This window comes from Phaenicophaeus curvirostris, chromosome 1, assembly GCF_032191515.1.
Source record: "Phaenicophaeus curvirostris isolate KB17595 chromosome 1, BPBGC_Pcur_1.0, whole genome shotgun sequence".
In the NCBI taxonomy this organism is placed as follows: domain Eukaryota; kingdom Metazoa; phylum Chordata; class Aves; order Cuculiformes; family Cuculidae; genus Phaenicophaeus; species Phaenicophaeus curvirostris.
The window spans coordinates 36,274,195-36,291,147 of NC_091392.1; positions in this window are offsets into that span (position 1 = coordinate 36,274,195).

Genomic DNA, 16,953 nt, shown 5'->3' on the forward strand with positions numbered 1-16,953 from the left:
TCCCTTCCCTTCCCTTCCCTTCCCTTCCCTTCCCTTCCCTTCCCTTCCCTTCCCTTCCCTTCCCTTCCCTTCCCTCCCCTTCCCTCCCCTCCCCTCCCCTCCCCTCCCCTCCCCTCCCCTCCCCTCCCCTCCCCTCCCCTCCCCTCCCCTCCCCTCCCCTCCCCTCCCCTCCCCTCCCCTCCCCTCCCCTCCCCTCCCCTCTGACTGGGCCTGATCACCCAGTTCTCTTGTATGTGCTTCATGATAGCACTCAGGACCACCTGTTCCATGACTTTTCCCAGCACTGAGGTCAGACTGACAGGCTTGCAGTTCCCTGGATCCTCGCTCTGATCCTTCTTGTAGATGGGCACAACATCAACCAGCCTCCAGTCCAGTGGAACCTGCCCAGTCAGCCAGGACCACTGGAAGATGATGGAAAGAGGCTTGGCAAGCACATCCACCAGCTCCCTCAATACTCTTGGATGGATCCCATCCAGCCCCATAGACTTGTGGGTGTCTAGATGGGTAAGCAAGTCTCTTAACCGCCTCCTCATGGATCATGGGAGCTTTGTTCTGCTCCTCTAACTCCTGGGTGTGTACATAGAGGGAACAATTTTCTCTCTTAAGCATTAAGTACCTCAGCCTTGTCCTCATCCTTTGTCACAGTTGTTCCATTTGCATCCAATAGGGACTGAATATTCTCCCTGGTCCTCCTTTTTTGTTAATGTATTTATAGAAAAATTTTTTGTTATCTTTCACCAACTTGGCCAATCTGAGCTCCAGTTGGGCTTTAGCCCTCCTGATTTTTCCTCTGCACAAACTCACTTCCTCCCTGTAGTCCACCCAAGACGCCTGTCCCTTCTTCCAAAGTTCATAGACCTTCCTCTTCTTTTTGATGTCTCTCCAGATCTCCCGGCTCAACCGAGCTGTTTTTTTCCCCCGCTGGCTCCTTGTCCGGAACATGGGGACGGCTTGCTCCTGAGCTGCTAGAATTTCCTTCTTGAAGAGTACCCAGCCCTTGTGGGCTCCCTTGCCCTTAAGGACTGTCTCCCATGGAAGGCTTTATCAACCAGCCTTCTGAACAGCCCGAAGTCTGCCCTCTGGCAGAGGATGCAAATAGCTTTATAAAACTTCTCCATGTCTTGATGCGGGCAAGCTGACAAGCAGAACTGTTGAGATGTGAGGTTTTCCAAGAGGTGGAAAGGAGTCAGGCACTCAGGTTTGCCTGGTTTTCCCTGGGAGCTATGCATCTCAGCCCCCCTGGAAACTCCAGCCTAAGCGATTTGACCTATGGTCAAGCAGTGAGCTGGTATGTGAAATGGGAACAGAGCCAGGGTATCTTGACTCTCCATTTCCTATCCTAACCACCAGACTACTCACAGGATATTTGGTCATGCAAATCTCATTGCACAATATCTTGTCAGCAATGTTTTGCCATGAAAAACATGCCAGCCCTAACAGCACACAGGATGCCTTGAAGACAGAAATAGTACAGCCAAGCCCTTCTATACATTCAGTACTACAGATGATGCATCCCACAGTCAGATCTTATTACAATCAAATATTTGTGGTGAAGGAACCAAGATGAAATGATGCAGTCCTGATAAAGTGGCCATTAAAGACCAGATGTATGCACCTGGAAAAGGAGACACTGCATTAAGTATCAAGTGACAAATATTCCATTTCCTATTTGAAGTCAGATCTAAAGTAAAATGAGATCATTTCTACTGCTGAGAAGACTCTTCTCAGTCTTCATGTAAAAATGAAATAACAGGTATTCTTATAGGTTCACCTTACCCAAAGAAAAATATGCTATATTTGTACATATAAATTCAATTACCCAGAGAAAACATCCTCCAAATGCCCCCGTGAAGCAGAGTTTGGCACTACAGATGAAACTGTCCCTAGTGTACTGAAATTAGTCAGTTATAGTCAGCTATCTGTTTAGTTATATATAAACATTTTAAAAGTATTCTTTCACCACTTGCCCACTCAAATATTGCATTGAAATAAGAAACTGTACCCTCAAACTGTGCATTCATCTTTGTAAATTATTTTACATATAAAATAAATAATATAAAAAAAAGTATCATTTCCATTCTATAAAAAAAAAAAAGAATCCAGAGAACTAGTTAATAGTATAATATTGTTCTCTTCTTGATCCAGCAGTAAGTAAATACAACTGGAATTTAGAAAACATTTCCCTTGGTATTCCATACAAAGACTGAACTTGCTGGAAGCTTTGAAGTGGGATGTCCATTAACTGAGTATATAATCTATCACCTTTCCATTACAGTGTCTTTAGCTGCCACACAAGACCAAGAAAAACGTAATTTTGTCTTAAAAATAGCCACAGTCTTCCCCAGAAGCAGATTACATTGAACTACAACAGACTTTTTGAATGGGGAAAGTGTTCCTCATTTCCACGTGCTCATAGACTGTTAGCATTATTTACACCATAGGACTTCCTAGATACTCAGAGGAGTGGAGCTCATTCAGCTAAATGTTGTGGAAACATGTCATGAAAAAATAGTACCTGCCTGTAGATATAAGCCTTACGCTTACGCTGTGCCTGTCTGTACTGTTTTGACAGTGGAAATCTGTTCCAGCTGCAATTTTCCAATATATGTGCAAAGCCATAGTTAGCTCCAGGATATATGAAAAACTATAACGTGCCTTTTAATCATCACATACACCGAAGATTGCTAGATCATACCTCTGCAGGTATTTGTGCCTACTGAAGTGTTTTAACAGCTTTGTTGCCAAGTGAGTCAAACCCATCTTAAGATTTATCATTCCACTCACAATGAAAGGTAACCCCCACTCCGGGCTAGTGTAGCTGAAGCACAGTGACAGAGAAAAGCAAGGAGCCACTGAACCTGCTGGGGATGTGAGAAGCCAGCTTTGGGGAAAAAAGATTTAAGGCAAGCAATGACGCCTCAGTGTTAATTTCTTTGTTACTAAAATTAAAACTCATAAAATCAGCATATTTGGACACTAACATGGATGAAAAATACCTCTAGGCATATAACCTTTTCTCGGTGAGCTTGCCTCTTTACCATTTTGAACATGTGCAGCTAATCATCTCCTGCCTTCTTGCCCCTCTGGGAGTTAAGTTCCAGCCAGCAGTGGCACAACTCTAAGTAAAAGCAGGCCATATGAAGGAAACAGTCAAGCATCCAGGTGCAAATATCCCTGAGCTGTACCATTGAGCATGGCCATACCCACTTTCTGTGGCTACAGTGAGCTTGACATCCAGTCTTCCCCCAAGAACTTCCCTTTCCTTCCTCTTTCGTTTGGATTTGAATTGTCAAAATCACTTGAAAACCTCTCTACTAAGGCAATAACCTAGCTCCTACCAAGGAGAGGAGAGCTGCCAGGGAGGTAGGTCAAACTGGCAATGAGATTGCATAGTAGGCATCTGTGGTTACTGGTCAGGACAGACCAGAGTCTGCTGAGGGTTATGCAGTGGAAAAAACTGACTATCAGCCATCTCCAGAGATGAGGATAAAGCCTGATGGGGAAGTAAAGAAATGCTGCCTCCCTGCTCCTGGAAGGATCCCCTACTTGCCCGCTGGAAAAGTAAGTACAAAAGCAAGATAGCATATTCAGAGAGTTTACTGTTTTCTCCTGAGATATATTGTGTACAAAAAGATAAGGTAACAGATTCAACATCCAGCATACCTGTAGCAGAGTCCTATTCCTTATTACTAAGCATCTCCTGGAAAGACTTATATGCAAAGAAAAGATTCACCCTTTCAGCTGGATCCTGGGAGACGGAAGAGTTAGAAAACAACATCTGTTTGGCAATGTTCTTTAGGAGAAAAACCTTACTGATGTGAAGACCTTAACTGCTTTTCCTTCTCACAAGCACCCTGAGCAGGAGGAACAGAGACCTGCACTCTGATTCCACCTTCCAGTCTTCTGGCTTTGAGAGAAGAAGTGAAGGTCTGAGGTCCTCACAGGTTCTACTAGCTGCTATCCAGAGTAAATGCTGTCCTGGAGCTACTGCAGGGGAACCTCGCTTGGGAAATCTCGATTCCTTTTAAATAAGAGCTGACAGAAACTTGTGAGCAAGACCAAAACCTTAAGATGAGTGAAACTGTGAGTACTTGGATGTTTGTGTCCATCCTCTCCTACCTGGGTTATTAGAGTTACTATCTGAGTCTGAGTCCAGAAGCAAATAAAATCAGTGGAGCTGGTTAGTGTGAACCCTTATTTTTATTCTTTATACCCCTGCATTATGTTCTCTGCTTCCAACTTTTTGCTTCTGATTTTCAAAAGACTGAGGTTGAGTTAGGACCCACTTGAGTCATATCACCACCATGATACCACCACCCTGACTCACTCAGTTCAGCTGTATGCTATGAAGATAACACAGCTTAAAAAGCCTCAGATGAATCAAGTCAACAGAAAACATTTTATGAAAGGGAATTCTAATGAGATTTTACAGATAGATTTAATACTGTATGACTAGTGCTTGGGTATGTGACAACATCTTCTCACAAAGCATTTTTTTTCTCAGAAACAGCATGATGATGATACAGCTGATTGAAAAGTTTCCCACTGCCTTGGCCAGACAGAAGATCTCTCCTGGTATTCCCCATGAAATATATAGATCTTATTTACCTCAGCAGCACTTCAACATTCTAGACAGAAATTCTATAAAATCCCTAAGAAAGCCTTTGCTGACAGCAGGAATTGGACTAATTTCACTTAAACATAGCCAGTGCTGGCTCTGGGCTTGCTGAAGGTGTGGGCAAAAATAAACACATGAAGCACACATGATACACATGGCAAAAACCCAGTTGAAGACAAGTAGGTAAAGAAAAAGTTGGCCTGCTTTCTTCTGACAAGCTGGGGCAAATCTCACCTGTGTACGCACATTTGGTTTGTAATGCAATCCCTAGTTTGGCCCCTTCATTGAGAATGACCCGTTTTGTCTTAATTTTATCCCTCCCTGAAACCAGAGGTTTGTGTAACAGCTACACAGAACAGCTGCTTGGACTATGCATAGATCAGTTTACATTAGCCTGGTTTTTCTTGAGAAAGTCATAGTTTAAACAAATGGTTATGTCTATTTTAATCATTTTTGTCTTCTTTTGAAGTGTTTTTTTCAAACATGAGCTTTTTTCCCTTCAAAATCAAGTTTAGCTTTACAAATTAGTCTGCTCTGCCATGTCCCCTTTAAACACAGCTGTTACTACAATGTAAACATAGGTTTAAAAATGTAGATAAACAGTTGCAAGAAAGAGGGCTTCAAGTGTTTTTAGCACATGGTCAGCTCTTGCTTACTTGATTTTCCTTGGTTTAAAATTAGAATTCAAAATGCATGCTGTATTTCACTGATGTCAGCCCTTCAATAATAACACTTACATAGCAATTTACATTTGCAAAGTGATGAACAGATAGACACCAACTAATAATCCTCCAAATGCCCCCGTGAAAGAAGTGAGAATTATTTTATAGGTGGTGAAACGGAGTTACACTGGTTATAGCAGGAAATGTTTGCAACGTTTTCCTACCCTTGCAAACAGTTCCAGTCCTGTCAGTGATAAGAGCTGTTGGCGTCCCACTAGTGCTGCAATTACCGTATAGTGCTTCTTTATATAGTAGCAGCCTGTTGGAGTACAAGGGAGGGACCAGGGCTTACTCAGTGGAACTAAACAGTTGGTCCCTGTTCCAAAGAACACTGAAAATCAAGATTAGTGGCAAAAATTCCTAGTGCTATTATATTGGTAGACCCCATGCTGACACAAGACACCAGTCAAAAATAACCAACAACATTTTAGAAATGAAACGACAGGGACAAGGTCATCACCAAGTTACATGGCAGCTGGAGTTCAGAGTGGGATTTAAGTTTCTCCACTGAGACTGTAGGCACTCATCCTTTCTTGGCAACGTCACCTCTCTTTTAACAGAGCTATTCTCTTGCCTTTTCTGAAAAGTTTGCCATTAGGTTCAGCAGCTGGCCTCGGCAGGACATTACCACCCTGTTAAAAGAACGTCAGTCATGTAGCAACAGAGTGTGCATGATTTTAATGTGCATACTTCTGTGAATGAGAGAAAGGGCATGGGGATCATAAATCTGAAAAAAATGTTTTCCTTTTAATGAATTGAGAATGACTTCAAACTTGGGAAGTACTAAAATAAAGTGAAATTATGAATGAGCTCTCCCTTCATGGTTATCTCTAACAACCAAAAGTAAAGCATATGGTATTTCTGCTGCATTTATATCAGACAAGTGGGAATGCCTACAAAGCATTAAAAGCCTAGCATAAAATATTATACCGTTTTTTCTACAAGACTGCATACTGGTTCCCCCAGATGAAGTTACACATGTGCTTTCATCCTGAAAGCTCATTTTCAGATACTTAGAACTATGTTAAAACATCACCTTTTTGGAATGCGTGTTTCCAGTGTTGGACTGAACTGCTTCAAGCAAAATTGGATAGGCCTTTTGAGAAAAAGGAGATTGAAATAGTGTGTTTGGGGCACTATAAAAACTACTTGTTTTGCTTTTTTAAAATTGAGAACAGTTGCTTCTTAGGAAACAGAACTTGTAATTTGCCCTGAGTGGTAGGACTCAGCATTAGATGTCATCCTCTGTGGGAATTAGGTACCAAGGTCCCTTTACAGGCTGTCATCCTCAGGTTGTAGATCAGGTCCTCTGAGAAGATCAGTTTTGATCTGGCAGGGTTTCGACCAATATGTTTGCAAGCGCACAGTAGATTTTGATACGTAATGGACTATTGATGTAGGAAGAAGGATTTTTTACACTGTAGGCACTGAAACTGGGAAAGATGCAGTGGATCCAGACTAATTTCATTTCAGCCATCAAAATTTGGTTCCTGAGTTCAGACCATCTGTGCTTAATGGCAAGAAAGAGGGCACCATTAAAGGATGGTCTGTCATAAAATAGTGTTTCTAGGGTAGAAGAGGTGAATCACCACTTAGAAGTACCCTTGATGAAATAGAGAGCTGAAATATTTAGCTTTCAGTCAGCTAAAATTGTTGAGATAAAAAGTACTATCATGCAAAACGCTTATCAGCAAAATGAAAATAAACCTGATTTCTTCACACACTCTGCAGCACGTCCTTTGTTATGAGTGTCTGCAGTGTGTAATATGAAGGAGAGAAAAGGAGGTCACTCTTACGTAATACAGAGCATAAATAGCATCAGTTTTCCGATATTCCATGCCAGTATGTGAACTGAAGGGAAATTTTAACCCAGTAGTTTTTCTGCTGTTAGTTTAATTGTAGTTGAATGCCAGAGTAAGCATTGAAAATGGGCTTTCATTTTTAATTACCGAATGCTTTTAAAATAACCCTGTACCTCCCCTCCTTCTGTATGATATGCAAAGAACATGGCTCCATGAAAGGTTGCATCAAAGGAGAGAGTGTCAGAAGACCTTCTTCTGCCTGGTAGATTGTTTCTTGTCTTTTTTTAGAATTGTGCAGACTGGAGTGCTGAACTCCTCTCTAGCAAATAATGGAAGTCTTTGCTTGTTTTATTTTCTCACATACATAGAAGAAATTCCATACCATCCACTCTTAGGAAAAAAAAAAAAGGGAAGGGAAGGGAAGGGAAGGGAAGGGAAAAGGACAAAGAGAGGGATGGGGAGAGAGGAAGGGAGGGAGAGAGGGGAAATGAAAAAAGTGAAGGGAAGGAAAGACAAAAGAGAAAGAGCAGTTGGATATTGAGCCACCTGCCTATCAAGAAATATCAAAACCAAGCTGCTTGTCCATCCATATATTTATGCTAACATAAGAAATGCTTTAACTGCAAAGCCATGTGTTTTCCAGCCCTCCCGAGCAACACACTTCCTTTTCCATGTGATGGATGTTTCATGGTTGTGGATGAACAAGACTGAGATTTTAATGATGCCTTACCTTTTTTCTAGGGAACTGAATATCAGATGGAAAGAAGGAAGAACTTTGTGAAGAAAAGATGAGGTGTGAAAACTCAGTTAGTTCCTCAGTAGTCTGGTTTCAAGGATAAATTTTTTTAGCTCTTTCAGAGAAGGGTTGTGATTAAAGGAGAGTGACCAAGGATGCTTGGCATCTTTGTTGGTGGGGCCACAAAGCCAATCCTGAAGTGACCCTCCCCACTTTGGACTAATGGACAAATGTTCAAAAAACCCAAAATGTTTCCCTTGTTCCCCACCCTACCATGGCTGTGATTTGAACCAGGGTCATTCTTTCCGTCTGCTGTAGAAACACACGTGCCACACATCTTCTGCGCTGTCATGAAAGCAGCTCCTCCATGCATCAGACTATGCAGAATCTTTGCTAAAAAATAAGGCAAGAAACTTCATGTTTAAAGTCATACACCAGAGGGAGTCCCATGAATGTGCTACAAACATCCTGATATATCCAAAGAAAAGTGAATTTAAAAATGACAGGACTTAAGCATTGTGGTCCATAATTCACACTGTAGCTCCTCCTGTTCACAGACGTCTGGCTACATTTACACTGTACTTTCCATAAGCAGCCAAATGCTGAGACTCTTAAAAGTGAAATTGTTCTTTACATTTTTTTTTCAGGATAGGTCCTCATTGATTTATCATTGAGAAAACCTCATTAATCTGATGTAATGTAGTAGTATTAGATAGTAGATTTCATCTACCATCTAATTTGCATGAAACACAATTCTGACATTTTTACTGCTTTTAAGACAATATCTGCTTTAAGACAGTATTTGAGATTTTTCTAGCCACTTGGCCCTATATGATGTGAATGATGAGGATCCCTCCTCCTCTTCCTGTTCATCCCTTACGTGGATGTGCAGTTTTAACATCAGCCTGTTTGCTGAAAGTATTCCATTTAATAATTTGTCTTCTGTTTTCTTCCATTATAATTACTTTCCCTCTACCTCTCTGGAAAAGTTACAGATTCCATTATGGAAGGCCATCCAGTACCTGCCTTTTCACCTGTACTCAAGGCAGCAATGTTCAGCTTCTCCCTACAGAAATGATATCTGGAAACCTACTATATAATTGCTTATTGACTTCAGGAGTTTAGTTCAAATCTAGGCTTTGAACCATGGTGGTGATGCAACAGGTCAAACATGATTCCTGATGTTTTAGAAGGTCTTATTTCATACTTTTTTACTGGATTTTGTTGGGTTTGTTTGGGTTTTTTTAGCAACTAGATAGTCTTTGTTTTGTCTTTTTTGTACTTCGTGGGGCTATTTATATAATAGGTCCCATCATGCAGTTTCTTCCAGTTGCATGTTGCATAATGCAAACACAATGCAAAAAAAGTTAGTGCCCTTATTGAAGGCAACTCTGTTAATTAGAGGAAGGGCTTGTATTGTGTGAACATTTGATAACTCTGACTGTGGGCTGAGTTGCTGCTGCTCTTTGTCTGAGAAATTCAGAATCCATTAGGCTGATAGCCACTGTTCTTCTGAGGAAACTACAGCCCTTGTGGCCCTTCCTGTTTCCTTTCAACATTCTTAATGTGATAGTGGAAGAGGATATCCTAAGGTCAAACATTAAAATGTAAAGTTGTGAGGTGATGATTAAATGGGAACACAGTGAAAACTTCACTCTTCATTATTTTAATATAGTCCAGCCTGTGCTGATATAATCATTTCCAGCAGATATTTAAGGTAGTTATAGAAATGATGAAAAGAAAGGCCTTTCATTTATTATCTTAATTATATTTTGTGTGTTTCTTTTTTTTTTTCTCCATTTCTTTTCCCAGAGACCAACATTAAATGTTCATGTTTAAGTCTTAGGAGCCTGTTTTAAAAGACAGCAGTATATTTTCAGCTCTGTATTTCTCTTTGATCTTTTGAAGTATAATGCCTCACAAAACCTTATAGCAGTGGCCACTTCAGTTGACATTCATAAAGATTTTCCATCATAACTCCATTGTTCCACAGTCTTGTAACCTCTTGAAAAATGCCTTCTGGGTCAAAACTGTCCGTTCTCAGTGACTGCCTGATGGCAATTAGTTTTAAATTTGGAGAATGATCTGTTCGGGTTTTTTTATTTATGGGAACAGCAGAGAAAAAGAAGGAACACTTCACCCATGGTAAGTGGTTTTCTGAACGCTGCCACAGCAAACCCAGCTGAAATATTGATCTTGAACTTCTTTCCATTGACTGACAGCAATTAGTTTCTTGACAAAGCATTGTTCTTCTATATCAAACCATACAGGTCGAACAATTGACAGCCTCCAGATGCATCGTGCTGGTAGATGTGATCTCCCAGCTGTCAGGAAAGTTATGATTCAGGAACAGGAGAGCCCAGCCTGACTGCTTGTGGGCTAGAAGAGACACGCATGCTCACATGCCTTCTTAAAAAGGGTTGAAGTTGAAGGGCAAACTCAAAGTAGTCAAGGCAAGCACCCACATAAAAACAAAAATAAAGCTTTGTGTCTTGCACTAGGACTATGACAGTCTTTGCTTCTCAGCTGCGAGGGGAGGGAAGGTGGAAGAGGCATGCAGGCAACATTGGCAAGTCATGCACACCCCACACTGGCTTTACACTTATGAGAAGAATACTAACTCAGTCACACAGGTACAGCTTTCAGTTACAGTTTTCATTATTTAAATGCCCAAGGTATTAATAATTTATGTCTTTGTTTAATGGAGACTCCAAAGCATGGATGAGCAGGCAAATTGCAGTTTGCTGTTGAAACCTTACTTTTGCATTCCCCAACATTTTGTGATTGTAACTGTTCATCTGCCGCAAAGCCCCAGTCCAGGGGTTTTCCCTCCATTTAATTTTAGACTGAGTAGAGAGTAACTACAATAACCTTGGTAAATGAAAATGTCACATGATTTCCTTTCTGCGAGCCCAGCGGATGTGTCTGCTGAGCTCTAATGAAGGAGTGTTAGTACAAGAATGGCGAGCTTACACTCCAAGCACATCAAAGCCCTTTGGTGTTTGTAGAGTTCATGTGTGAAAAACGCAAATGCTGTGTGAAATTCCGATTCAAATGATGTATTTGCATGAGTTGCAGTCCTCTCCTGTCTACTATTAGGTCATCATCTGGAAAGAAATTATGATTGAAGAGGATGGGAAAAGCTTAGACAGTAAAGATATGCTAAGATTAGGCACATCAGTAAAAGCTTTGAGCCTGGTCTCTAAGTTGTTACACCTGGCTGGGATTGCAGTCCTTTGCAAATTCATGTCCAGCACTTAACTTGGAGCATGAGCTAACTGTGGGCTTGTGCAAGAGGTCATGAATTCATTCAGTTTTAACTTCACGTCTGGTATTTTTGCTTTTCCTTTTCCTTTAGAATCATTAGGGCTACCACTACATCACCTCAAGGAAAGGGAACAGACTCATGGCATTTTGAAGAGAGGTAAGGGACAGTTGTTGGCCAGGGCTGACCTCTTTCAAGTCCCATTACATAGAGTCAAAAGCTCGCAGCACTTCCCAGGAAGCATTCAGCAATTTGCAGGAATGGGTTCTCAGGATCTAGGTCACCTAATGAATTTTAACAGAGCGGAATCACATTGTGAATGGAAAGCACCCGCTAGCAGATACTTTTCTTTATTTAAACTGGCTGCCTGTAATTTCTGAGGTACAATTGACTTCTTTCAGTCCCAGGCCTGTTGGAGAATTGTGTAGGGATGACAGAAGGATTTGGATAGTTGAGCGTGCAATTTTACTCCAAGAACTGGCTTCAAAATGGCATTATGTATTAATGATTCCCAGAACAAATTTGCTCAGTTCACAAGTGAAAAGCTGAGGGGTTTTATGTCTGCCAGCTCTGCAAATTCCCTTGGGATGTGAAGGTCAAGCTTGCGCTATTTCCTTCTCACACATCATCATCACCGTCATCATCAGTAATAGGGATTATGAGGACCAAACTGTGCCTCAGTTATGCCTGTGTAAGCTCCAATGTGTTTCACAGGGTTACACAGATGTGAGGAATTGTTCTCCTGTGACTGCAGAGCCACACTGCATGGCCAGCATCACTCAGGGACCTGTGCACGGGACAGACTCCAGCCCCTTCTCCCATGCCCTGCAGCTCTGGGGGGCTCTGTCTGTGTGTGACACATCTGACCGTGCAGTTTTACCTCATGGTCACCCAAGCCACTGCCCTAGGTGATCTCTACAGGGAGTTGTGGATGGAGCTAAGCGCCCTACAGGCAATCTTGCTCATACAGATGGTGAAGGTTTGCTTGTCAATGTCACAGTTGGATGCAGTGTGGCAGCCAGGCCCCTGTGCAGGTGCTCAGGACCCAGGCATCACCTGTGAAAAAGCTTTAGACCTTATGTTTGCTCTCCCAATGCCTGGAGATGCCCTCTGGACCACAGGCCTCAGACCGCGGGCTGTCTTCGAGGATGGACACATCTGTGTTGCAGAGCAGCTCCTATAGCTTCTGTCAGCTGAATATGTAAAAGAGCTAAATGACTTCCCATAACTTCCTGAAAAGAAAGGCAGGGGGGTATGCAGTGACATCTAACACAATTCATAAAATAGCGCCTAATAAGGCTCAGAGTTCCTGGGGTCCTGAGAACTGTTATTTTGCCACTCCTCAGAAGAGGGCTGGGCTTCAAACTTCTCAGTGTAATCAGAGCATCTAAAACTAAAAGTTGGCCTGAGACGCATAGTCTCTTTTCCATCAGAAAAACCAGGGTCATGTTCCAAAATTTTGTAAGGCTCTCCCAGCTAACACTTCTCTGTGGAGATTCAGCATTGGACAGGGCTGAGCAGCTAAGTTTCCTGTATGGGATTTCAGGGTTAGACGCTACATGAGTTCAAAGTCTTTCCATAACGTGAGTGTAATGATGCAAGTGAGAAAGCAGGTGGATTTGTGCACTTGGAGAGCAAGTTCAGGGGCATTTTCAGCTATGTAATGGCTTTGTCTTTTTATGTTGCATTGTATTTGCTCTCTACCTGATGCAGACTGTGCTTGAGAGTAACTCCAAGGGCCTCACCGCAGCTACACAGGAAGCGGTAAAAGAAGGGAACTACACCATATATTTGTTAAACCCTAGGCTTTTGGGGGATATTTTAGATTTATTGCTTCCCTAGATTATTTTTTGAATATTGCAGGTGCTTGGATTGTAAGATCTGTCTTCTGAGCAGCACAGCGCATAGCTGACAAAAGTTTTTTTTGATGCACTGTCTCTCTACCCTTCTACTACTAAGCTGCTCTGGGGACAGCAGAGTTAAGCTGGCATAATTTGCATGGCACCAAGTGTGTTCCTAAAGAGTGATAGCAGCTTTCTCAATGTGTGCAAGGGGTTGAGAGGCTGCTGAAACCCTCACAGCTGTGGCCCCCTTGTCTTTACCTCTGTCACATCCTCTAGCTGTAACGTGCCCTCGGCACTGATGATCCCATGGGCTTGTCTTCATGCTTCCTGACCCAGAACAACTCTTTCCCAAGCCAGATTAATTCCCTTTGCTCTAAGTGTGACCCTTTTGTATGAAAGGATTGGGGCAGAGGTGAGAATTTCATTTTTGTACTAAGAATTAATCTCATCCTAAAGTTTTCTTTTATGTATTGAGCTTCTACCTACGTGAACTACACAGGTCTGTGAACAGACACCCTGCTGGGTCAAATTACTCTGTTAGTATCATGAAATGCCAACAAGATCACCATGAATTGTACAATACAGTGGGAGCACAGAGCTGCTGCTTGTGTCTTACAGAGAAGTCAAAGGCTGTGGGAGAAAACAGGCTTACCCAAGGCTGCACAGTAAATTTCTGTGAAAGCCAAGAGCAGAGTCCAGTTTTGCTGCTGTACTAGTATCCCACTCCCTGAAGATAAGAATCAGGAACCTCTTTACAGAACACAGCATTTTTCTATATAGGTCTCCTTTTTGCTTTGGAATGAATTAATAATTGAAACATATACTAAAGTTTAGAGTTGATCACCATGTCCCATATACTACTTGGTCTCAAACAAGTTTGCTACATTGGTATACCATATATACATTGTTATCATTATTTGTCCCTGTATGCACAGCACATCACTGACCTATAGCTCATGGAAATCTACATCTTCCTCATAACTTGTACAATGCAGACAGCAAGACATGGTACGGTAATTAATGCTTTTTTTGTAGCTTTTGGCCACCAGAAGTACTTTGATTTCCACACAACCTGCAGCTGGGGACGGAGGGATGCATCTACAGCCTTTCCCTTGTCCAGTAGGTGAGTCACTTTGTCATAGAAGGCGATCAGGTTTGTTTGGCAAGACCTGCCTTTTGTGAACCTGTGCTAACTGGGCCTGATCACCTGGTTCTCTTGTATGTGCGGTATGATAGCACTCAAGATCACCTGCTCCATGACTTTTCCCAACACTGAGGTCAGACTAACAGGCCTCTAGTTTCCTGGATCCGCCCTTCTTGTAGATGGACACAGCATCAGCCTCCAGTCCAGTGGAACTTCCCCAGTCAGCCAGGACCACTGGAAGATGATGGAAAGGGGTTTGGCCAGCACATCTGCCAGCTCCCTCAATACCCTTGGATGGATTACATCTGGCCCCATAGACTTGTGGGTGTCTAGCTGGGCAAACAAGTTGCTGACCACCTCCTCTTGGATCATGGGAGCTTTGTTCTGTTCCTCTAACTCCTGGGTGTATACATAGAAGGAACAGCTTTCCTTATTTATTAAAGACTGAGGCAAATTCATAGCACCATGTTTCAGTCTGGTGCCTAATCTTGCACAAGGTGATATGTTAACATCATAGAAATCTTCTACAGAGTAAACTAAGTGACTTTAGTCCAATCACTTCCTCCTGATGTGACAAAAGCCTTTTCTTGAACAGTAGTTTTTCTATAAAGACAAAAAAATCCTTTATTAGGGTCTGTACTAGTCTCATTTCCTTGTCTAAATCTCTGTGGAAGCCTCTATTTCTACTTGTTGCTTTTAGCGTTACGCCCAGGTAAGACATCTGTTATTATTCACTTATACAGTTAGTTTCACTATTGCATTGTCTTGTCAAAGCATCTAATTGTAATTGTTAACATTGAATACCTAATAACTGAAAGGAAACAATTCTGGATTAACATTTGTTTTACTCTAGGAAGTGCTCTAGCAGAAAAGATTTTATGATTACTGCCATTATTAAAAGTGAAAACGAAAACATGAAAGTCCTGGGTTCCCTAACATGCTTTAGAAAATCACCTATTTTTGCACTATGTCTACGGTACTGGTGCCATGGGTACCTATGGTGTAAGCATTAATGTATTGGGACAGGTATTTGTACTCTGTTGTTGTCTGCACTTCTTTTGAGCACTGCTAGGTGATGGTCACAAGGTTTGCGTGCTCTTCACTCCCTTGCACCTCTCTACAGTAATCCCTCCAAGCAGCATTCTGCCAGATCTAACTAATGTCATGTTGGGTGCTTTACTGAAAAATTCAGAGAATTATAGGGCTTGCATGGATCTCAAAGGGTTCTGTATCCCAAAGGTGGCTAAATGAGCACCCACAGGCCAGATCCAACTCACTGGAATAGACAGATCATATCACTACTCACTCCCAGTCCTTCAGGAGTGCCTCCAGGATGTAAGCAAGGGCCAGGGGCTAGATAAACTGTCATACCAACCCACAACCACTGCCTCTGGGATTCCTTGCTATGTGACCAGACATGCATCCCTCAGCTCACCTTTCAAAAACACATCCACATTATCATCTTGTATCCTCCAGACATTTTTACCTACAGACAGTGACTATCTCTTGAATGACCATGTTATGCTGCTTCTTTTCTGCATCTCATTCATTCCCTTCTTGATGAAAGGGAATACAAATTTCTCTGGTTTTTTTCTGTCAGTTGTTTCTGCCTTTACAACTCCTGTGGTCTACAGCCAAGCGGGTCTCTAGCAATGCTCAGTCTAGAAATGCATGTAGATTCAATCTTATTCAGTTATTGCATTAATCTAAGACTATAACTTGAATCCTTTTCAGTGTAGAATAAAGTCTCCAGTTCAAACAGAAGATGGAAACATATTTTATTCAGTCTGTTTTCTGGATTTCACATTTCTATCATTACATTTCCTAACAAGCCAAAAGATTTACTCGGTTTCCTCTTTGTTGATTTTGAGAAGGAGACTGGAATTAATGAGCATGCACACATACACACATTTATTTATATGCATATGTACATATATATAAGTATATATATAACACAGTGTATATTCTTTACATGCAGTATTATAGCAGGAACAGTTCCCTGATAGTTCACTGTTTGCCTTTTTCAGCCTTAGATAAACATCCCCTTCCAATGGTCTGGCTGTCTGGTCATTACTCAGTTTTTGTTAGACAAGGTTGCGTCTCTTCATATGATGAGTACTGCTTTACTCCCTGGGGGAAAAAAAAGTGCCTCTGCAAGCAGGAACTCCCTTAGTATGAAAGTAAACTCTGTTTTACTGCGAAAGCTAAGCTCCTGCTGCTCCTCCAGCAGCCTGGCTGGCTGCTTCCCACCACTTCTCCCAAAAGATACAAGCCGCCTTTGAAAGCCGCTGATCTCATTGGCTCCAATGGACATGTCCTGTGGATGATGTTGGGTAGGCTGGAGGGCTCTGGCTCCTCCCTGTCATGGTCCCAGAATTGCTGGACAAGGGTGGGGGGAGGGCTGCTGTTTGGAGGAGCTCAGGCTGCTCCATGTGTTGTTGACAAGTTCTTGCATGTGACAGAGCAACCTGGTCTTGCTGAGCACCTGGGATGGGGCAGATCCCAGCTGCCCACACATTGGGATGGTTTCCAGGTCTTCCTCTGGGGTTCTACTCCTCTCCCAGTCCTGTGGGTTTTCCATGAGCTCTTCGTACAAAAGATGGGGAGAGGCTAGACATCATGGAGTCTCTGACCCCAGTGCAATTAGCCCTTGGGGTCAAGGGGCCACCAACTGGCATCTTATTTGTCTTGTTGTTCTTGTCAGGATTCCTGGCTGAGGCAGGAAAGCAGGGGTTATATAAGCAAAGCATAAAAGCCATTGTTTTCTGTGCAATGAACAGATCAGGTGAAGGCTGTTTCCTTTCTCCCATCTGCTGCATTGT